The following is a 20,264-nucleotide window of genomic DNA, read 5'->3' as shown; positions in this document are numbered from 1 at the left end:
GGCATTTGCGACCTTACAAATCACAATCTCTCACAATAAGGCACGGTCTGAGCTGAGAGCTGATTCCAGATTAATAACACCGTCAGTAACATCTTGTTCTTCAGAGGGGAAGCTATATCATTTTTTTTTTTGCATCTCTCTCACAAAAACAACTTGCGTCAATAAAGGCTTGCTTAATAAAAGATCCCTGTTTGCTCATGCAGCGTGCGGGTATCAGATAATGCCGTGCGTGTTTTATTGGGTGACGGACAAATAAAGAATAGCAGAGCGGCGTGTGGGAAGGCAGACACCGGTCTAAAAGCCTCCATTCATCCCTGAGTCATGTTTCACGGGGCCTGCAGTTTCAGCTTGGAGCGTAATCTCCTCCAGATGCCCTCGCGGGGGGAAGACAGCCCGCCCGCCCCGCAACACAGCAAAAACAAGAGCAGGACCTTGATAATGTAATTGATTTGCAAGTTTTCTCTTGTAGCTGTTTTGACTCTGCGTCCACGTGTTTACTCGCGGCGTCCGCTCTGTTTGGTTTCTCCTGTCCTCGCGTTCTAGCCCCGATCACAACAGCGTCTCCTTCCAGTCATCAGCGCTCGCTCCTGCTGCACGGGAAGAACAAGGGAAATATATGCATAACCCTCCGCTGACACGGCGCCTCGTTTGATGTGGGATTCGCAAACAGATGCCCCCCCCCCCCCGTGCGTCATTATTGAGGATATTAAAGTGCTGCCTCTCTCTCTTTGTCTCTCTGACTCCTTAATACAAACACTCAAGCCGTCATTTGCAAAAAAAAAAAAAGCCAATTCCATTTCCTGTTTTAGAAACCGGCTTTGTAGCTTTCTCCTGGCTTTTTTTCGGAAAACAAATATAAACTGGGACTTGTGAGAGGAACTTTTCGATTATGTGAGAGACTGCAGGCCTGCAAATAATGATGATTTTATTGCTAATAATAACACGTCTCTTTTTCAGGGAATAAAGGAACGGCTTCTTGTTTTCTAACTAAGATCGTGAGGTGTAACACTTACAGAAAGCTGAACATCCTCTCATTTAAGAAGCTGAATTAGCAAGTTTTACTTTTATTTATTTTTTCTTACTGAATGCCTTCGGAGAAAAGTTTCAGACTTTGAGCGAGTTGGATGAAACGCCACAGCATGAAGATTAGAAAGAGCGAGCAGGAGCAAATTCAGCCTCTGAGAACCTCCAAAGCTTCGCTAATTATACTCCAACTGCTTCATGGGCTAGTTTTCTAATTTGACTGAATGGCAGAAACAGCGAGCGGTGCTCACTGGTACCTCTGAAGTTATATCATGTTAGTAAATGTGAGGATCAGCTCAGTGCAGGATGTTGACAGTGCGGGGCAGTTTGGCCTCTACTGAAGACAAAGTCAAGCTAAGAAACAGAGGTGAACAAAGTCAAAGTGAAAAATAACTTCGGCCTAATGATGACAATCCAGTAACAAGTGAGGAAACAGCTCTGCACTGGGCCGTAACCCTGTGGCCTCCCCACCAACACAGCCAAGCAAACTGTCAATCATGAGAGGAGCTGCATCTGCTGCATGTATATAGTAGTAAATAACAATTAGATACTTAACAAGTATCCTCAAAATAGGGTTCAAAAGTGCAAAAACATATCCAGCCCATCCCTTGGTATCACATATGGAACCAGAGAACCTGACCATCAAAGGAGTCCCAAAGGCAGCAATGATTTTGGACGATGTTGACACGATAGCAGCTGCACATCCATGATGCAAATCTCCCAATCCACCACATGCCAAAGGTGCTCTACTGGACTGAGATCAGGTGACTGTGCAGGCCATTTGAGTCAGCAGCAACATTCGGGAAGGCTACGGTGTTCAAACAATGCTCACTGGGAAAATCCCAGCAGGTCAGCAGTTTCAACAACCGTGCTGCGTTCAAAGTCACTCAAATCCCACTTTTCCACATTCTGACGCTCGGTTCGAACGCTGTGTTCCTGCCACTTTATTGGCTGATTAGATATTAACGTTAACAGGCAATGAAGACATGACCCTAATAATGTAGCTGATGTTTGTATGTCACATGACGAGTTAATTAGCTGGTTTTTACTAAAATGAAAGCTAACTTAGCGTAAAGACTTTAAACTGATTCCTCACGGTGATAAAATCGCTGGTTATCACTGATATGTTAAATCATCTAAAAAGACAATCACTCCCACACGGACGCTGCCATGCACAACTGCACTGATTAATTAGCGATTTGATAAATCAGTCTTTGGTGATTTTTTTCTCCCATCTTTTAGGTTTTCTACCTTTTTTTCATTAGCCGAGTGTTTTCGTGTATTTTTCGAACTTAAAGAATTCAATTCAATTCAATTTTATTTATATAGCGCCAAATCACAACAAAAGTCGCCTCAAGGCGCTTTATATTGTACAGTAGATAGCACAATATTAAATACAGAGAAAACCCCAACAATCATATCATATGACCCCCTATGAGCAAGCACTTTGGCGACAGTGGGAAGGAAAAACTCCCTTTTAACAGGAAGAAACCTCCGGCAGAACCAGGCTCAGGGAGGGGCGGGGCCATCTGCTGCGACCGGTTGGGGTGAAAGAAGGAAAACAGGATAAAGACATGCTGTGGAAGAGAGACAGAGATTAATAACAGATATGATTCGATGCAGAGAGGTCTATTAACACATAGTGAGTGAGAAGGTGACTGGAAAGGAAAAACTCGATGCATCATGGGAATCCCCGGCAGCCTACGTCTATTGCAGCATAACTAAGGGAGGATTCAGGGTCACCTGGTCCAGCCCTAACTATATGCTTTAGCAAAAAGGAAAGTTTTAAGCCTAATCTTGAAAGTAGAGATAGTGTCTGTCTCCTGAATCCAAACTGGAAGCTGGTTCCACAGAAGAGGGGCCTGAAAACTGAAGGCTCTGCCTCCCATTCCACTTTTAAATACCCTAGGGACAACAAGTAGGCCTGCAGAGCGAGAGCGAAGTGCTCTAATAGGGTGATATGGTACTACAAGGTCATTAAGATAAGATGGGGCCTGATTATTTAAGACCTTGTATGTGAGGAGCAGGATTTTGAATTCTGGATTTAACAGGAAGCCAATGAAGGGAAGCCAAAACAGGAGAAATCTGCTCTCTCTTCCTAGTCCCTGGCAGGACTCTTGCTGCAGCATTTTGGATTAACTGAAGACTTTTCAGCGAGTTTTTAGGACATCCTGATAATAATGAATTACAGTAGTCCAGCCTGGAAGTAATAAATGCATGAACTAGTTTTTCAGCGTCACTCTGAGACAGGATATTTCTAATTTTAGAGATGTTGCGCAAATAGAAGAAAGCAGTCTTACATATTTGTTTAATATGTGCATTGAAGGACATGTCCTGGTCAAAAATGACTCCAAGGTTCCTCACAGCATTACTGGAGGCCAAGGTAATGCCATCCAGAGTAAGAATCTGGTTAGATACCATATTTCTAAGATTTTCAGGACCGAGTACAATAACCTCAGTTTTATCTGAATTAAGAAGCAGAAAGTTAGCGGCCATCCAGGTCTTTATGTCTTTAAGACATTCCTGCAGTTTAACTAATTGGTGTGTGTTACCTGGCTTCATGGATAGATAGAGCTGCGTATCATCTGCATAGCAGTGAAAATTTATGCTATGTCTTCTAATGATGCTGCCTAAGGGAAGCATGTATAATGTAAATAGAATTGGTCCAAGCACTGAACCCTGAGGAACACCATAATAGACCTTAGTGTGTGAAGAGGACTCTTCATTTACTTGAACAAATTGGAGTCTATTAGATAGATATGATACAAACCACTGCAGCGCAGTACCTGTAATACCTACAGCATGTTCTAATCGCTCTAATAGGATATTATGGTCGACAGTATGGAACGCTGCACTGAGGTCTAGCAGGACAAGCACAGAGATGAGTCCACTGTCAGAGGCCATAAGAAGATCATTTGTAACCTTCACTAAAGCTGTTTCTGTGCTGTGATGAGCTCTGAAACCTGACTGAAACTCTTCAAATAAGCCATTCCTCTGCAGATGATCTGTTAGCTGTTTGACAACTACTCTTTCAAGGATGTTTGATATGAAAGGAAGGTTGGAGATTGGCCTATAATTAGCTAAGACAGCTGGGTCTAGAGATGCTTTTTGAGTAAAGGTTTAACTACAGCCAGCTTGAAGGCCTGTGGTACATAGCCAATTATTAGAGATAGGTTGATCATATTTAAGATTGAAGAATTAATTAATGGCAGGACTTCTTTGAGCAGTGTTGTAGGAATGGGGTCTAAAAGACACGTTGATGGTTTGGAGGAAGTAATTACTGAAGTTAACTCAGAAAGATCGATTGGAGAAAAAGAGTCTAACTTAACATCAATGGTACTAAAAGTAGCTGTAGATAATATTACATCTGTGGGATGATTATTGGTAATTTTTTCTCTAATGATAAAAATTTTATTTGTGAAGAAGTTCATGAAGTCATTACTAGTTAACGTTAAAGGGATTGTTGGCTCAACAGAGCTCTGACTGTTTGTCAGCCTGGCTACAGTGCTGAAGAGAAACCTGGGGTTGTTCTTATTTTCTTCAATCAGTGACGAATAGTAAGATGTTCTGGCTTTGCGGAGGGCTTTCTTATAAAGCAACAAACTATTTCTCCAGGCTAAATGATGATCCTCTAAATTTGTGACACGCCATTTCCTCTCCAGCTTACGAGTTATCTGCTTTAGGCTACGTGTTTGAGAATTATACCACGGAGTCAGGGACTTCGGATTTGAGGCCTTAGTTTTCACTGGAGCTACAGTATCCAGAGTCGTACGTAGTGAGGAGGTAAAATAATTAACAAGATAATCGACCTCTGTTGGAGTAGCGTTCAGGTAGCTGCCCTGCTCTATGTTGGTACAGGGCATTGAAGATGATAACAGTGGGTGGATTATATTCTTAAACTTAGTTACAGCGCTTTCAGAAAGACATCTACTTTGATAAAGTCTACTCTCCATTGCTGTGTAATCAATCATTGTAAATGTAAATGTTATCAGGAAATGATCAGACAGCAGAGGGTTTTCAGGAAACACTGTTAAATGTTCAGTTTCTATGCCATATGTTAAAACAAGATCTAGAGTGTGATTAAAGTGGTGGGTGGGTTGAAAGCAAACAAAATCTTCTTGACCTTTCAGCTGCTGCCTTTAGGGGTCACCACAGCGAATCGTCTGCATCCATCTCATCCTATCCCAAGCACCCTCTTCTGTCACATCTGCATGTCCTTCTTCTCTGTGGTCTTCCTCTTTTCCTCCTGCCTGTCAGCTCCATCTTCAACATCCTTTGTCTAATATATCCCACCTCTCCCATGTCCGAATCATCTTAGCCTTGTCTCTAAAACTTTGTCTCCAAACCACTCGACCTGAGCCGTCCCTCTGATGTATTCATTCCCAGTCATGTCCATTCTGGTCCCCTCCCAGTCAGCATCTTCAGCTCTGACTTGCCACCTTAGCCAAACCATAAATCACAGCAGGTCTCGCTAGCCTCTTGTAAACCTTCCCTTTCACGCTCGCCGTTACCCTTCTGTCACAAATCACCCCTGACACGACTGCATTCCCTAAATATTATCTAATCAATTAAACTACTCGGCCACTTTGCAGCACTCAAACTCTCCAAACATCCATGTACACAAACAGGCTGAAAACCGCCTGCACCAGGCCCAATTTTACACTCTCCCATCCTCTGAGAGGGATATGAATCTGTCCTTGTAAAACACAACTGTAAATATACACAGATGAAATTTACAAGCCAATTGCCTCCTTGGACTTGAGTCAAGCTAATAAACACAGAGAAGGAGGAGAAAAGACGAGCAGGCCCTCGTCCTATGTAGGCCAGTCGAACGGGAGGCGTGGCGAGGGGTGGGCTGCGCGGCTCTCGCTCCGGGCCAGGTCTGTCGAGAAGGTCATGTGAAAGTGGAATGCGGCGGGGTCGGTTGCTCGCCAGAGGCTGCGTTCAGTCACAAAAGCTTATTTTTTTTAAAACAAAGTGAAAACTGTATGCCACCTGGGAGAGATTATTCCTCACTGTTGTCCAGGTTTATTTGAATAATTGAGTTTCTGAAGCATGCGAGGCTACATCGCCACGGGGCAAAGATCTCAGTGTTTTATGTTTTGTTGGGTTTTTTTATTTGGCGGTGCATTGTTTCGACAGATTTTAACTGACATAATGTGAGGTGGGCTTTTGCATGCTGCATAACTGGACAAACAATTACCTAGCAATTACTGCGAAGCTTTTGAGATAGAGAGGAATGCATCACTCAGCAGGCAGCTGACAGCGTGCGCTAACTCAGCAAGCGACATGCAAAATAGGAAAATAATGGCTTAGAGTGCCAGAAGTGAAGAGCGTCGGTCCAACGCAGAGACACACGGCAAACACGAAGGCTGCACTCGAACAGGAAAAAGCGATTTATGTAGACAGGGAAAAGGAGCGCGTGCAAACAACGAGACACGTCTAAAGAGGAGTGAACATGACTGAAAGCAGGGCTGGGGGGGGGGGGGTCTCAGACTAGGTTTGGTTTTACTGAGAGTGATTCGTGCATATAAACAAAATGATTCAATGTTTTTCCCACACGACAGGATTGTTTCAGTTTGCCGTGTTAAGCTGCAGCGTCGTCGTAGGCCGCAAAGTTTAATAAAGACAAAACTTGAAGGTGAGTAATAACAGAAAGGTGGGGAGTTTCACGACACCCGTGAGCTGTTTAGTTTGGAAAGATAGACGGCGTGTTGTGTCAACTGGACCTTTGTTCTCACCCGCATCGCCCAGTTGAGGGTTTGGGTGCTGCAACAACAACAGTGTGGTATGATGTCATGCTGACTGGTAAGAGGGAAGAATGGGGGGGGGGGGGGGGGGGGGGGAGTGAAGACAGAGGTGATAAAAATGTGGGAGGTGAAGAAAACCAGTGAAGACGTGGATTTGGTTATGTTTGTTTTTTGGCATATCCAAATTGGAATCAGATTGCAGATTGTAAAAGTCACGCTGTCGGTGGTTAGGAATCTGATTCAAATCAAATTTGAAACGACTTAGTGCCCAGAGCCACTCACATCACATTTCCAACTGTCCTTTACGTCACTGCCAGCGCCTAACACAGAACACATGACGGTAACATCACACCTGGCTGCAACTGCTGGAGACCAAGGAGGTCTGTGAGTCCTTTATTTAAGTAAAAATACATCTCTATAAGTCTTGGAAACCACCTACTGCCTTTGGTGTACTGTGTCCATACACACAACAAAACAGACCCCTGCTGTGCTGAGATGTTGTGCTTTTTGGACGCCCGGGCGGTGATGTTTTTGCCAGATGTTAAGATATACGGCGCACTATAGTTCTGATCTCGCCCGCTCATGCAGCTTCAGGTAAAATACCCTCCTTCATCACTCTCAACATGCAAAGGCTAAAATTAATCGTTCTGCTGAACGAGGAAAAAGCAGAGTGGGGCCTGTGTTATTGTTATTAGTGGTGCCTCAGTGTTACCGTTAGCATGTTACTGGTGGAAATGGAGCCAATTTGAACAGCTTTAAACAAATGATGCAGTGAAGTAGCAAATAGTCTTTAGATTATTAACAGGATACACCCTGGAAAACGTTGCCAGAAATGGAATTGGTTTCAGCCGATGTTAAACAGCCTCAAAGTTACAATGGCATCGACTTTGGGGCAACTTTATCTTTGATAAAGAGGCGTCAACGCCAAACGGCGATGTGGCGACCAGAGCTGATGGAATATCGATGAGATTTCAGGAGTGAATTTGTAAGTTTGCTGACTTACAAAGAAATGAACAGTCTCTAACTGGTACGGTATTAATACCAGTTAGAGACTGCCCCCTCACCGTGCACACGGACAAGCATGGAGGTGGAACTATTACGCTTCGGGACTGAGGGTACAGGACAACTTAAACACAACAAGGAGGCCATGGACCGTAAAATCTTGGACAGAGCAATGAAGATGGGTCATGGATGGATCTTCCACCAAGACCCAAATCATAAGGCCCAGGCAAAAATGAAGTGGCTAAAGAAGAAGAACATTGAGCTCATACAGTGGCCTAGCAAGTCTCCAGACCTTGATCCTACAGAAAATCTGTGTAGAGAGTTTAAGCTAGAGAATTTAGAGAGTTTGTAAAGATTAGTGAACCAAACCTTCATAAGATGTAAGAAAACCTGTTGACCAGGTACAAGAAACATCTAGCTGCTGTACTTACCAACAACAGTTTCTCCACAAAGCACTAACCTACATTTTGCGAGTTTCAGTTGAAACTTGTTATTACAACTTTAAATATAAAGCCTGGAGCTGTAGTAGGATCACTGCTGTTAGATCAGAGGAGAGAGGTTTGAATGAAGAAGAATGACGATTTTAACCACATTCTTTGGAAATATAAACATTTTTTATTTTTTGTCATCAAAAAAGGAAGTTTTGCCACATAAATGTGAGTCCATTTTTGGAGTCTAATGTAAACAGTTATTTTTAAAGCCTTCTGGGAAGGTCTGAGGTCTGCTGAAACAGCGAACCACTCTGAGCTATCTGAGATGTGACAAGAAGCCCCGAGTGGAGCAACAACCCAGTAAATGTGAAAAAGAACCAATGCCATCGCATAAAGCTGAATAAAAAGATTCCATGGAATGAAAAAGAGACAAACATTCCTGGTGTCTGATACGACCCGCATCACCACGATTACTGTGGTGTGAGACGATTCATCGCCCGTATTCATCTAATCTGCAGCTTTCTGTTTTGGTTACATTTGAGAGAAATACCCTACCAGTCACTCTCACACTTGTGTGTGTGTGTGTGTGTGTGTGTGTGTGTAGCAGCACTGCTGCCACAAAAACTAATGCTGATAGCTCTGCGATGCCTGAACACCAAATGCAACATCGCTTGTAAATGACAACAAGGATTTCACAACTAAAGCTCAACTTTGAGGAATAAATTGAGTTTTTATGAGGTGTGAACATAAAATCTAAGATAAGGGGGGAAGATGAGGGTGGAGGGGGGGCGGCTGAGTCCTGAATGCGTCAGCAGCACGAAGCCTGTTAAAAGTTCAGTGTGACTGGAGCAGAAAATCAAGGAGTGCAGCTCCGAGTTGTGTTATGTACGCCTGCTGGCAGCCCTTCTGGCTGGCATTCGCCGGCGCTTTTTTGGCCACTTTCAGAGGGTTCCAAAGCAAACAGGAACGGCTCTGCTTACGCGCCATAAAACCTGTCCTCAATTATAGGCAGCGCTGTACTCAAAGGGTAAGAAAATGTTCAAAGTACTTCAGTAACTTCCAAATACGCTGAAAATCTATAAGTTATATTAAAATGTGGAGTATCTGTTTTGGCCCATAACGAGGTATCATGATGCTGGTTTAGGCAATACTCTGAATGCTGTATATATATTATTATTATCATTATTAGTATTATAATACATTATCTGTAATTTAAAAAAAAAAAACGACTTTGTGCATTTCATCAGGTATGGTAGCACCATGAAATATACTAGATTGTTGTTAAGACAGGGGATAAGATCTGTGGTGTTTATGTCTGTGGCATAATACCATAACAGTTATACTGCCTGTTCAGAAGCTAATATAGCAGTAAGCACCACAAAAGTACCCAAATGCATTGGCACACATGTTGTCCCATCACTTGCTGAAATAATAGGTGCAAGTAGCTTCAAGTGTCTGAAGACTTCCTGCCAACTCTCTATACTCGTACTGCAGTTTTTTAGCAGTTTAGAAGTATCGTTAAGTGTTTTACAAAGGAAGCAAAGGAACAAGAAAAGAACAGATGTAACGTCCATATCTCAGCTACAACACGTCCAATTTTTCCACTCAAAACTTATTTTGTGGTGAACAACTTCATTCTCAAAATATCCATGTCGCTCCAACAACTATGAGACTAGTTTGTACTCAGAAAGACGGAGCATTCGCTTATCTTGCTTAAGGTCGCCATGACTGCAGTTAGATGTTATGCTTTTTTTACAGCAGTCAGCTGCAACATGCGTGCCTTGTCATTCACTCTGTTCATTTAAAGATTGCTGGGTTTCTATCGGCAACACACCCCAAAGGCAGCAGCCTCACCCAGCAGCACGATGCACAAAACACAGAATAAATGGAGGTCTCACCTCAGAGGTCTGTAGCCCCACAGGATCTGCTGCCAGTGTATCATTGCCAGCCACCACACGATACCCCCAAAGGGCCAGTCCTGATGTCCTGATGTGTCCGAGCTGCTTTGGTCTATACGCTCGAAGGTTCCAGCATTAGACAAACGAGCATTTGCTGAGTCCTCAGGAGGTTTTTCATATTCTGGCTGAACTCTAGTTATGCATTACACGATGTACGCAAAAAGTCATTGTCAGGATGTATAATGGTAATTACATTTTTCAGTTCAACCCACCAAAACTGACTCATCAGAATTAGATTTATGCAGTAATAACAGTCAGCTGGTGGATGGATTTAGGTCCAAGAAGAAGAAGGCATGAGGAAGCCCACAGACCTTCAGGGTTACGCTAAGCGTGGCGCACGTATCCTCAGACACAGTTAAACATCAGGGGAAATAACGAGCCAACAACCAAAAATCGCAGCTCTTGAAGAATACTAACAAAGCCGGTTATAGAACGAAGGAATTATGAAAACAAGTCTTTCTTTTTCTTGCTAACTACAGCGTGTGACCAATCAGCTTTAATCCAGAATCCATGGTCACATTTTCCACAACTAATATTCAAAATGCCTTTTACAGCGTGGCGGTTCCTGGGTCTCAGCCACAGAGAGAGAAGGAAGAAGGGCCAGATTGAAATGAGTCTTCTGGATGTTTACGGGGTTTCTTTGTCCCTAAGTGGTTTGAATTGCAGTGTTTTTCAGAACATTGTTACTGCAGCAATCAAAGCTGTGATTTTCCTTTTAAACTGCCCCGTAAAGAACAATCAAAGGTGCAGCGAAATGTTGAGTCACTCACTTTGTGAAAAAAACAAACCGCGTTGGTCACCTCTAATCTTCAGATACATTTGATGCAACATGGCGAATGTTAGCGCCCCCCCACCGCCAAAGAAAGAAAGAAAATCAGCTGCTGTTCCCTCATTGGTTCAGTATCTTTCAGAGGTCACGGCTGCAGCGTGTCTCTCTCTGAACGACAGGTCCCACATTAATGGGGCGCCAGCGGTCACAAGTGGGAGATTATGAGTGTTTGATGAAAACAGCTATTGGTGGGATTTATCATGGGTGATGTTGACTCAGTTCGACCTCCAGACGTGCGCGTGAGGTCACTGTTGCAGCTTTGTGTTTTTGGGGCTTTTTTTCCAGGTACATCGGTCTTTATGGTATGTTAATGTCTAAGCCGTGACTATAATCTAATGACTGTGTCCAGGTATTATCTTCCAAAAATATACATTCACAACATTCCTTCTGAACTACCGAGTTATGTTTGTTTTAATGGAGGCAGAAAGAATTCGAGCCCGTCGATGGGACGGAGGCTGAAATGCAGATGTATACATAGAGACGTTTTTTATAGACACTTAACTCTAATTAACCTTCGTTCTCCTATTTGCCTATAATCACATTATCCTCTGGTATTTGACTCTATTTTCCTTTCGTTCAGGAGAGGCCATGTCCTCCTGCTACATGCCCACAGAACAGTGAGACGGAGCGAGAACAAGCTTCTCCTTGTGTCCGATTTCCCAGTCGGCCATAGAAGCAGCCTATGGTCTTCCTTCTCCCTCCCTCTCTTTCTCGCTCTCGTCTTCGTCCTTTCCTGCTCCTCCATCACTGCATATCTGAGCTCTGCCCTCAGGCTGCGTCCAGCACCAGACAACGTCTGATTCATGCTTTGAGTCGGCCGCTGCCGTCAGCTGACTCTTCAGTGCTACAGGTTTGGGCTTGTATAGGATTCAGTATTCTGTCAGGATGTTAATAAACGAGAGTGCGCTCTGAGTCTAAATAAAGTAATTCAAGACTTCTAAAAAGCTCTGCTTAAAAAAAAACAGATCAAACAGTTTTTCTTCACTGTCATTTCTAATAGTCTCAGACACAGTGAGCCATTCCTAATGTCAAAGTCATGTGAAATGATTTTTTTTGCAACTAATTGTATTAAAATGTTTTTAAAAATTTAAAAAAAGGTTGAATCTATGCGTCTTTTATCCCCCATGTTGTAGAAAACACACTCCAGCTGTCGAATGTGTTCATTTCTATACTAATGTGTAAAACCCTTCTGCCTGTCCCCCAAAGCAATGATACTGTGGAGGTGAAAGCGCTCACTTTAACCTGAGCTCCAGAAAGGTGCCTGCTGAGCTGTCAACTGACACATTACACAATGCATACTTTAAAGAACTGATGCATAAGTGATGATGCAGAAAATTTGCAGATTTGGAAAGATGTCAGTTCCTTTAGACGGACACTTTACACTTACGCTTCATTGCATTTAACAAAGAGATCACGTACAAGTTACTTTACAGTGTAAAAATGATATGGAAAAATTATGGAGCCTCATAAATGATGTTTTGTAAAAACTAAAATAAAATAAGGAAAAAAAGTTGAACTAACACCACCTTGACCACTAAAATATGAAACTCGTGGTTACATGTGAAGCCATCTGTAGTAGTAACTCAATAATAATCTGTATAAACTACAGAAGGACAGACAATTCTGTTATAGCTGATTCTGTGTATAAAATACTCAATAACACTCAACTGTCTTCTTGAAGTATTACCTCTTATTGCATCAGTTTGATTCTACTTAATTGATTTTTGTTTTTTGAGGGGTTTCTTCTCCCTGTACTGCTAAAACATCATAAATCATAATGAAATAAGATTTCTTTGAAATGTATTTTCAGATGTGCCGTCTTTGTTTGGCTCAAAGATTGTTAGCAAACCAGAAACAAAAAGTGTAAAAATGTAACAACAACAGCTAATATATAAAAACTGCTGAAATAATTAGCAAAGAATTTTAATTGTTTATGTAAAAGTAGTTAAAAATTTAAATAGGAATAGAACTGTAAAAATAAACAGAGCACTAAAGCTCACATTTAGTTTAAATAATTAGCTAAAAATGGGCTAAATACAATTATTGAAATGGTAAGCTAAGAAAGCATTCACGTTTCAAACACTTAGCTTAATACGTGACTTCTATTAGCTAGCCGAGCAAACGTTTTAAATGGTTAACCCAAAATAACAGATCAGAGCCGGTAAAGACTTTGGCTACAAGTTCAAACAGTTAAGAGAGGATTCGCATTTTAAACAGACACTTTCTAAAATTGTTACTTAAACCCAACAGATAAAAAGTTAAAACAGCAAAAAGTAGCGTGATGAATAAAAGCTCCAAATCAGATACAGCCTCTGAGAACGGTGCGGCAAACTTGACCCAGTGACTTTTTTTATAGCATTACTTTGCAGTGAGTTAAAATACATATATGTGGAGTGTTTCCTGCTAGCTGTTTGATGACTCCGTATGAACAATATGATTCTGAAAATAAAATCTACAGGGACAAAAACAGCAGACATATCCAGGCTACTGCTACACAATATGGAACAACTGTGAACATATTAGGAAAATGAAATATTAGAGGTCATATGTTGATGCTGGAGAGGTGTGTGTCACTATTCTCTGTATGCTGTAGCCTTATGTTTACTCATTAATCACGTTCATTGGCAGTCATGGTCTGGGACTTGGCGTTCTGGAGGTTTGTTAAGTAAAAGCCGGTGAATAAAACAGCTTTGTAAATGGAGTGCAATCAGGGCAGCTTTTCCCAGTAAAAAAGGGAAAAAAAGCTTTTGATCATAGAGATGTCATTATTTCCAAAGAAGCGTGGAGTGTTTACCTGTGAGAGGCAGAGGAGGACTTCACACCCATTTAAATAATGAGACCATTGCGAAAGATGTTAGAGATAATTGTTTCTATTTCACCTCAGACATTTTAAAAGTTATTGCTGGTATGCTCACAATTATTTTCAATCGCTTTCTGCTGGAAAAGGAAGAGTTGGTGGCAGATTACACAACGTAAAGCGGCCCTTACCCTGTTCTGAATGCTTTCTTTTTTTTAAACCGTAGAGGCTGTGGGTGCACTCTTTTCATCACGCTCTTTAAAGACAATAATAACAATAATGTGTACTCAACCTTTTATTTAGCGTCTCCTGTAGGCCACCCATTAAATTCATCAGCCCTGTTTAAAACTTTGCTTCAGAAGGCATTCGTCATCTCAAAGGTTGACAAGACAAGTGCAGGAGGTCATGAAGAAGCACAGTGAACAACAGCCAGTGAACTAGAAACAGGCAGCCATGAATAATGCATGCGTGGAAAAAATTAAATAACAACTTCTGAAAGTTCATTTTGGCTTTCAGCTGAAGATGCTCTCACATGAAAGGAAAAAAGCGCCTTTTTGCCAACTTCTATGCAGTCATACTCCGAGCTCAGCTTGAGATAGACGCTGATTACTTTAATTATGTTTGCCGTGATTAGGCATCTTAATGGTACTCATCACAATATGAGACATGACTTACAATGATTTAGAGCTGTGACATTTGTGATAAAGCTTTGGGAAAAAATCTGCTATTTTTCTTTTCTTTTTTGTTTACAGACTCTAAAACACATCCAAACACAGCGGGCAATTTAAAACACACACACACACACTTACCGTCTTTAAGCACTCGGTGGTCATAGCGGGGTCAAAGGAGAACAGAGGCAGAGAGAGGAGCCCTCACGGCGTTACACTCTCATGTCAGCCCGGCTCACAGACACCGGGACGACACCGACGGGGCTCGTTAACTTGAGAGCGGTGAGCTCGCTGAAGTGTGTCAAGAGGAAACTGCAGGCACAAGTCAGTCAGGCCGGCGAGGAGCAGGCAAACGAGGCAGACACAAAGCGGAGAGAATTCAAAGACGCCAGCAGTTTCTTCTTCCTCTTTCGCCTCGCTTTCTCTGCTGTAACTTAACCCCCCCGAGGAGCTCCGGCGAGCAGACACACACAACCAGTTCCAGACCTGTCCTGCTCCGGCGGCGTGCCTCTCCCCTTTTCTCCCTCTCACATTTCTCAGGGTTTTTTTGGTATCATTTAACTCTTGATTTTCGATGAGCTCACCGCGGGCTCAGGTTTCAGCGCCTTTTGCTGGAATGCGAGGGCAGTCTGGAAGAGGCGAGAGGTGGCGGGGAGGTCAAAGGCTACCGGGGTGTAGTGCGGAGGAATGGGGATGACAGGGGAGTCCGTCATCCCGGGGAGTTCCAGCGGATGGATATCTCGAGAGGGGGGCCCCGGAGAGCCGAGAACAAAACAGGAGTCTCAGGGGTCACGGGTTACGGATGTTGCCGGCAACATTTGACATCTCTGGAGGCTACAGACTTCAGGAACACCGAGTACATTTACACGCTCACATACACACATATTCATGTCTAAGTGCCAGATTTATTGCTCACTTAGGGGGTCGGGTGTTTTCCTCCGGGACAAACGTGTTTTTTACTTCTGCTGTTTTCATATTTTGAGCAGCGTTGGGTCAGAGGCACGGATTATAAAATTACGTTAAAAAGAGTGTGACCACAATCAGAAGAATAATACGTTTATTTGCATAGTGCAACTTTAGCAAGGATTATGAGGAGCAGGGATATGTTTAATGGCACCTAATGCCCCCTAGATCAGGCAGCTACACCGAAGATTAAGAGGAACAGGTAAAATATCACTGTGGCTTAGCGAATAAGCCCAAAATGCATATCAGTGTTTGTAAAGACTCCACCATAATTCACAATGATGTTGTGCGGTTAAGTAGAAAATAGTTCTGTCCCTGCCCTGGATTTTCTCAACCAGATGTGAACTAAACCCCCATTAATGCTGTTTTTCACACATGGTTTTACAACAGTCAGGTGTGGGATTGTTACAGACTCAATAATTCACTTTGTTTCTGAAAATATGCAACCACTGGGTCTTGATGACTACTTAAGAGCATGGTAAGAAATTCCTAATCAGGTCAAACCCTATTTTCAAACTCCATAATGGAACTAATTTACAAACCCCTGGAGGCTGAAATTTCCCCTTGACACATTCAGAGTGCACTCTGTCGTGTGTTTGAGAAATCTTACCCACATGTGTCCCGAGTATCGATCCACCTGCAGCTTTGATAGAAGTGTGGTAGCTGCAGGTATGAATCTCGCCAAATTAAGGTGATCCACAAGGCAGCTGACGTGGACCACTGCCCTTCTCATTCCTACAGGAAGCACACACATAATACTGATTTCTTAGCTGTGCTGCTGCCATGCAGTCGTATACGTCTCTGTGAAAGCCTCTGAGCTGAGATCCTGTGAGGTCCCTGATATTGTGCCCGGATACATTAATAAATTAACGGGGAATAAATTATTAAAGTTGTAATCAAAGTGAGAAATATTTAGCAAGTGGATGAAATCTGTCTTGTAATTACAGAGCCTGAATTGATTTTCACCTCTCACATAATGATCATAAAGACTCTATTTTTAACTTTTTTTTATTCTCTCTTTATTTTATTCCTTATTTAACAAACAAAGGGGAAAATCTGCATGAACCCTGTGTCTGTAATAACACATTTATATTAAATGGCAACTTTAGCAAACTGTATGGTAGAAAAACAACTGGCTTTTTATAATGAACAAGTCCATAGATGTTTTCAATAGTTTGGGTGAAACATATGTATATTTTTATCATTATTATTGTTTTGTGAGTAAATTAATGCAGCATAGCAATGTTATCTGTGTGTGTTTTGTCCTGCCTTCCCTGAGCTCGGGTCTGCTGGAGGTTTCTTCCTGTCAAAAGGGAGTTTTTCCTTCCCACTGTCGCCAAGTGTTTGCTGATAAACCCCAACAATCAGACGACCCCCTGTTATCATATTGTAAAGTACTTTGAGGTAACTGCTATATAAATAGAACTGAATTGAAATGTTCTGTTTAAACTCTCTCATAGTGTAAGTAAATACCAATAATATGCCAATGAATAGATTTTTTTGTTGTCAGGATTTCATATTCTTAGGCTGCCATAAAAAACAAAAAGACCACTTTTAGCTTGTGGCTAACTTGAGGGTGAAAGCTTTGGCCATATTGTTGCAGTTTCATATGCAAATGCAGAGCTGCTAACAATCACCGGCACCTGTTTTGTGGCACGTTTGCCTCTGTAGTACACTTTGTGCTAATTATATGCAGTTTGCTGCACCTGCGGTGATGCTGCAGAGGTGTGAGCAGGCGTTGCACTGATAGCTAAATGCACAACACACCAAAAGAGATAGAGAGAGCAAAGTAATTCTCTCAGAGATGATCAAACTATATTCCTGTGTAAAACAAAAATAATCATAATAATGGTGAATCACAGATGCAGCCTGGCGTTTTTTTAATTTGCTGTTTTTCCTGCTGTTTACTCTTTCCCCCTCTTCTGCCGGCCCAGCTAACTTTGAACTGCAGCCCTGGCAGCCGCTCCAGTCGCCGGGAATGTGTGGTCTTTATTAAGGAGAGGAAGTGTGCGAATGAGCACCGCGGGCCCAAAATCTCAGGAGTCTTGATCCTTTTTCCCCCTTGTGGCACTTTTCACAAGCGGGGGCCAGCTAATCGCTTATACTGATTTCAAGTTTGTGTATGAGGCCCTGCGTCTCAGAGAAACAGGCTGACGGGACACACACACACCCCTCACCCAGCCTCCTGCCTCCCTCCCCTCCTGGTCTGTGTAGCATGCTGAGGACTGAGCTCATATACTGTTTGTGCAGATGAGTGTCGGAGCGGGCACACCCTCTGCGGGCCTGTTCCCATGGGAACAGCAGTGATAGCGAACAGCTTGTTTTTGTGGTTTTTGGCAGTGTTGCCACTGCTGGAATACTGACAGGCGCTGGGGAGGTCTGATATGCAAAATCTCTGCCAGGTAGGCTTTATGTGAAAAGAATGTTTTCCCTTTGACTTTCTCCTCTGTGTTTCTAAATCCACGCTGAGCTATTTGGTCACACGGCTTCGGTGGAATTCCACTTTTTTTCTTGTTTTTTTTTTTCTTCCACCTATCGTCGGCCGATGTTGATCAAACGGCGCTTGTGTTTCAGAGCTTGCTCCACGCCACAAGCTGACAGACTGAACTTGTTCTTGAGGGTTCACAATCCCCCCCTCAAGGTGGATCGCGAGATCGGTTTTAGTCAAATGACTTCAGGTTAGTGTTACACGTCTCTGCACGCTTGGCCGACAGACACTTGGCTTCGCTTCTGACCTTTCTGTGTCTCGGAGGGAATTCCACACAAGCTAAACAGGAAAATGTGTTTTGGGGTTTTTTTTAAATCACATAAAATTTCAAACGATAACATCGCAGCATGGGTTAGCTGACTTCATTAGCATATTTGTAATCTGAAGCCTTTTCAGGAAGAAGTAGAAGAAAAAAGGGTGAAGAAGTGGACAGGTTTAAAACTCATTTGCATCTCAGCACTGAATTTGGCAAGCGTGGCTGTGCCCACGTACTGACTTAAGAAGTCAAACTGTAACTGTGATGAGAAAAAAAGCTTCTGTAGGTTTATGAACAGCAATAAAAAGAAATCAGTGTTGGCTACACAGAAAAATCACTCGCCATCTGTGTCCAGCAACAAAGAACAAACATCCCCCGCTGACCTTCATACATCAAACACAACTGCAAACCTATGTTCGGGCTTTTTTTGGTTTTGTTTTGATGTGTTTTCTTTAATGGAAGACCCACACTGAGCTTGAAATGAAATTAAAGCGCCGTATGTTTATTGTGCAAATGACTACCTCGCTTTACGGTATTTGGATTCCTAAATGAAAACATTCTCCGAGAAACTCTTCGCCAGGGTTCTGGCTGAGAGAGCGAGCGGCACAGAGGCCAGCAGACCTTCCTCTCCTCTCCTCTCCTTCCTCCCTCTCGCCTGGGACGGCTGGGTAATTACATCATTTGGAGATGGAATGAAAGCACTTTACAAGCGAAGGTAAGTGAAATGCTTTATTGCTTGTGGAATTGCCAATTAAAAAGCAACACCTGGAACGCTCAGCTAAAACAGCCTTCTCCCCCCATGCAAGGCCCAAACCGGTCGGGCCCCCAGAGAATGTTTTTCTTTCCGTCTCTCACGCTGTCGTTATTGGTGAAAAGGTGCCGACAATGCACCTTTACATTGGCTTATATAGACCATAAGTCACCAAAGCCTGACGTGCTTTTAAATGTATTAATAAAGCCCATTTCCTGGGTAGAGCGTATGGCACGGCTACAGTGTAAACCTGCGTGGGGCACGCTACTGAGAAAGAAAACAGTGGTGATTCTCTCCAGCACCCAGTCTACAGTAGGTACCCCCCATCCAACACACACACAGTCTGCACCAGTCCAGTCCCAGATGTGTTTCATGCTCTGATCTGTTTCCCCCACGAGAGCGAAACTGAACAAACAGAGAGGTGGAGAAAAGAAAAATGTCTTTCATATTCCACCGCTGCTCCTCCAGACCAGAACAGACCACACTCGGTGCTTTACAAGGGACTCTTGTCCTATAAACCTTGTCACTTCTTTAGATGAATAGAATTATTTCAAGGCTCTTTCATCGTTACACAAGCCATGCTTTTATCTGCAGTCCACAACCACACCGTGCTCGGAGCTTTGGGCGTTTGCTGTGGTTTGCTTTGAGCTACATGCTACAAGCTGTCTAACATACTCTTACTGTGAACATTGGAGCATGCTAACTTTGGCTGCTCGGCACCATTTTTGGAGTTGTTACTTTTATTTACTCCCTGAACAAAGTAATACACTACTCTTTACATTACCTTTGTGTTACATGCCATCATGGCCTGTGTGATTGCCGGGTAAAAATAGAGCAATAAACTTGTCGTGTCTGCACCCTTTTCTAAAAAGCACACTTACAAGAGCTTTTATTTATATCCTGCTTAAGTACATCACATGGACAAAACCTCAGGGCCACACTTCTTAAACTTTGAATGCAGGTGTTTGCAGTCTCATGCTTTTTGGCGTGAGTTTCCATGGCAGCGGCTCCCATAGGTGTAACGTGTAGACGGCCCAGTACCTTTGTACATATAGTGTATTACCACAAAACTGAAAGACCATAAAGCACAAAAGCTGGGGTGACAGCAGTGTGACTGTAACAATGAGTTCAGTTTTTAGATATATTACATATATTTTTAAATAAATCACAACAACAGCAAGACCCTACAACTATAGAGCAAAAATCCAACCAATCAGATGACCCTTATGAGCAAGCACTTGGTGATAGTGGGAAGGAAAAACTCCCTTTTAACAGGAAGAAATCTGAACCAGCCTCAGCCAGCTGGGCTGTGAGGGGAACCTGTTCGTCTCTGCTTTTGTTACCTTTT

The 20,264-nt window shown here is 42.7% G+C and overlaps 1 protein-coding gene across 1 annotated transcript in view; it reads right to left on the bottom strand.

Annotated features, from left to right (window-relative positions):
- The window catches only part of flrt2 (fibronectin leucine rich transmembrane protein 2), a 58,234-nt gene extending 43,156 nt beyond the window's left edge, over positions 1 to 15,078 (bottom strand). Inside the window, exon 1 of the mRNA XM_063495159.1 lies at positions 14,600 to 15,078. The gene's annotated coding sequence lies outside the window, so the exon portion shown is untranslated. The remainder of the gene's footprint in view (positions 1 to 14,599) is intronic.
- Positions 15,079 to 20,264: the final 5,186 nt, after the last annotated feature.

The sequence above is a fragment of the Pelmatolapia mariae genome, linkage group LG15 (genome assembly GCF_036321145.2).
Source record: "Pelmatolapia mariae isolate MD_Pm_ZW linkage group LG15, Pm_UMD_F_2, whole genome shotgun sequence".
NCBI classification, from domain to species: Eukaryota; Metazoa; Chordata; class Actinopteri; order Cichliformes; family Cichlidae; genus Pelmatolapia; species Pelmatolapia mariae.
This window is presented reverse-complemented; position numbering and strand designations above follow the sequence as displayed.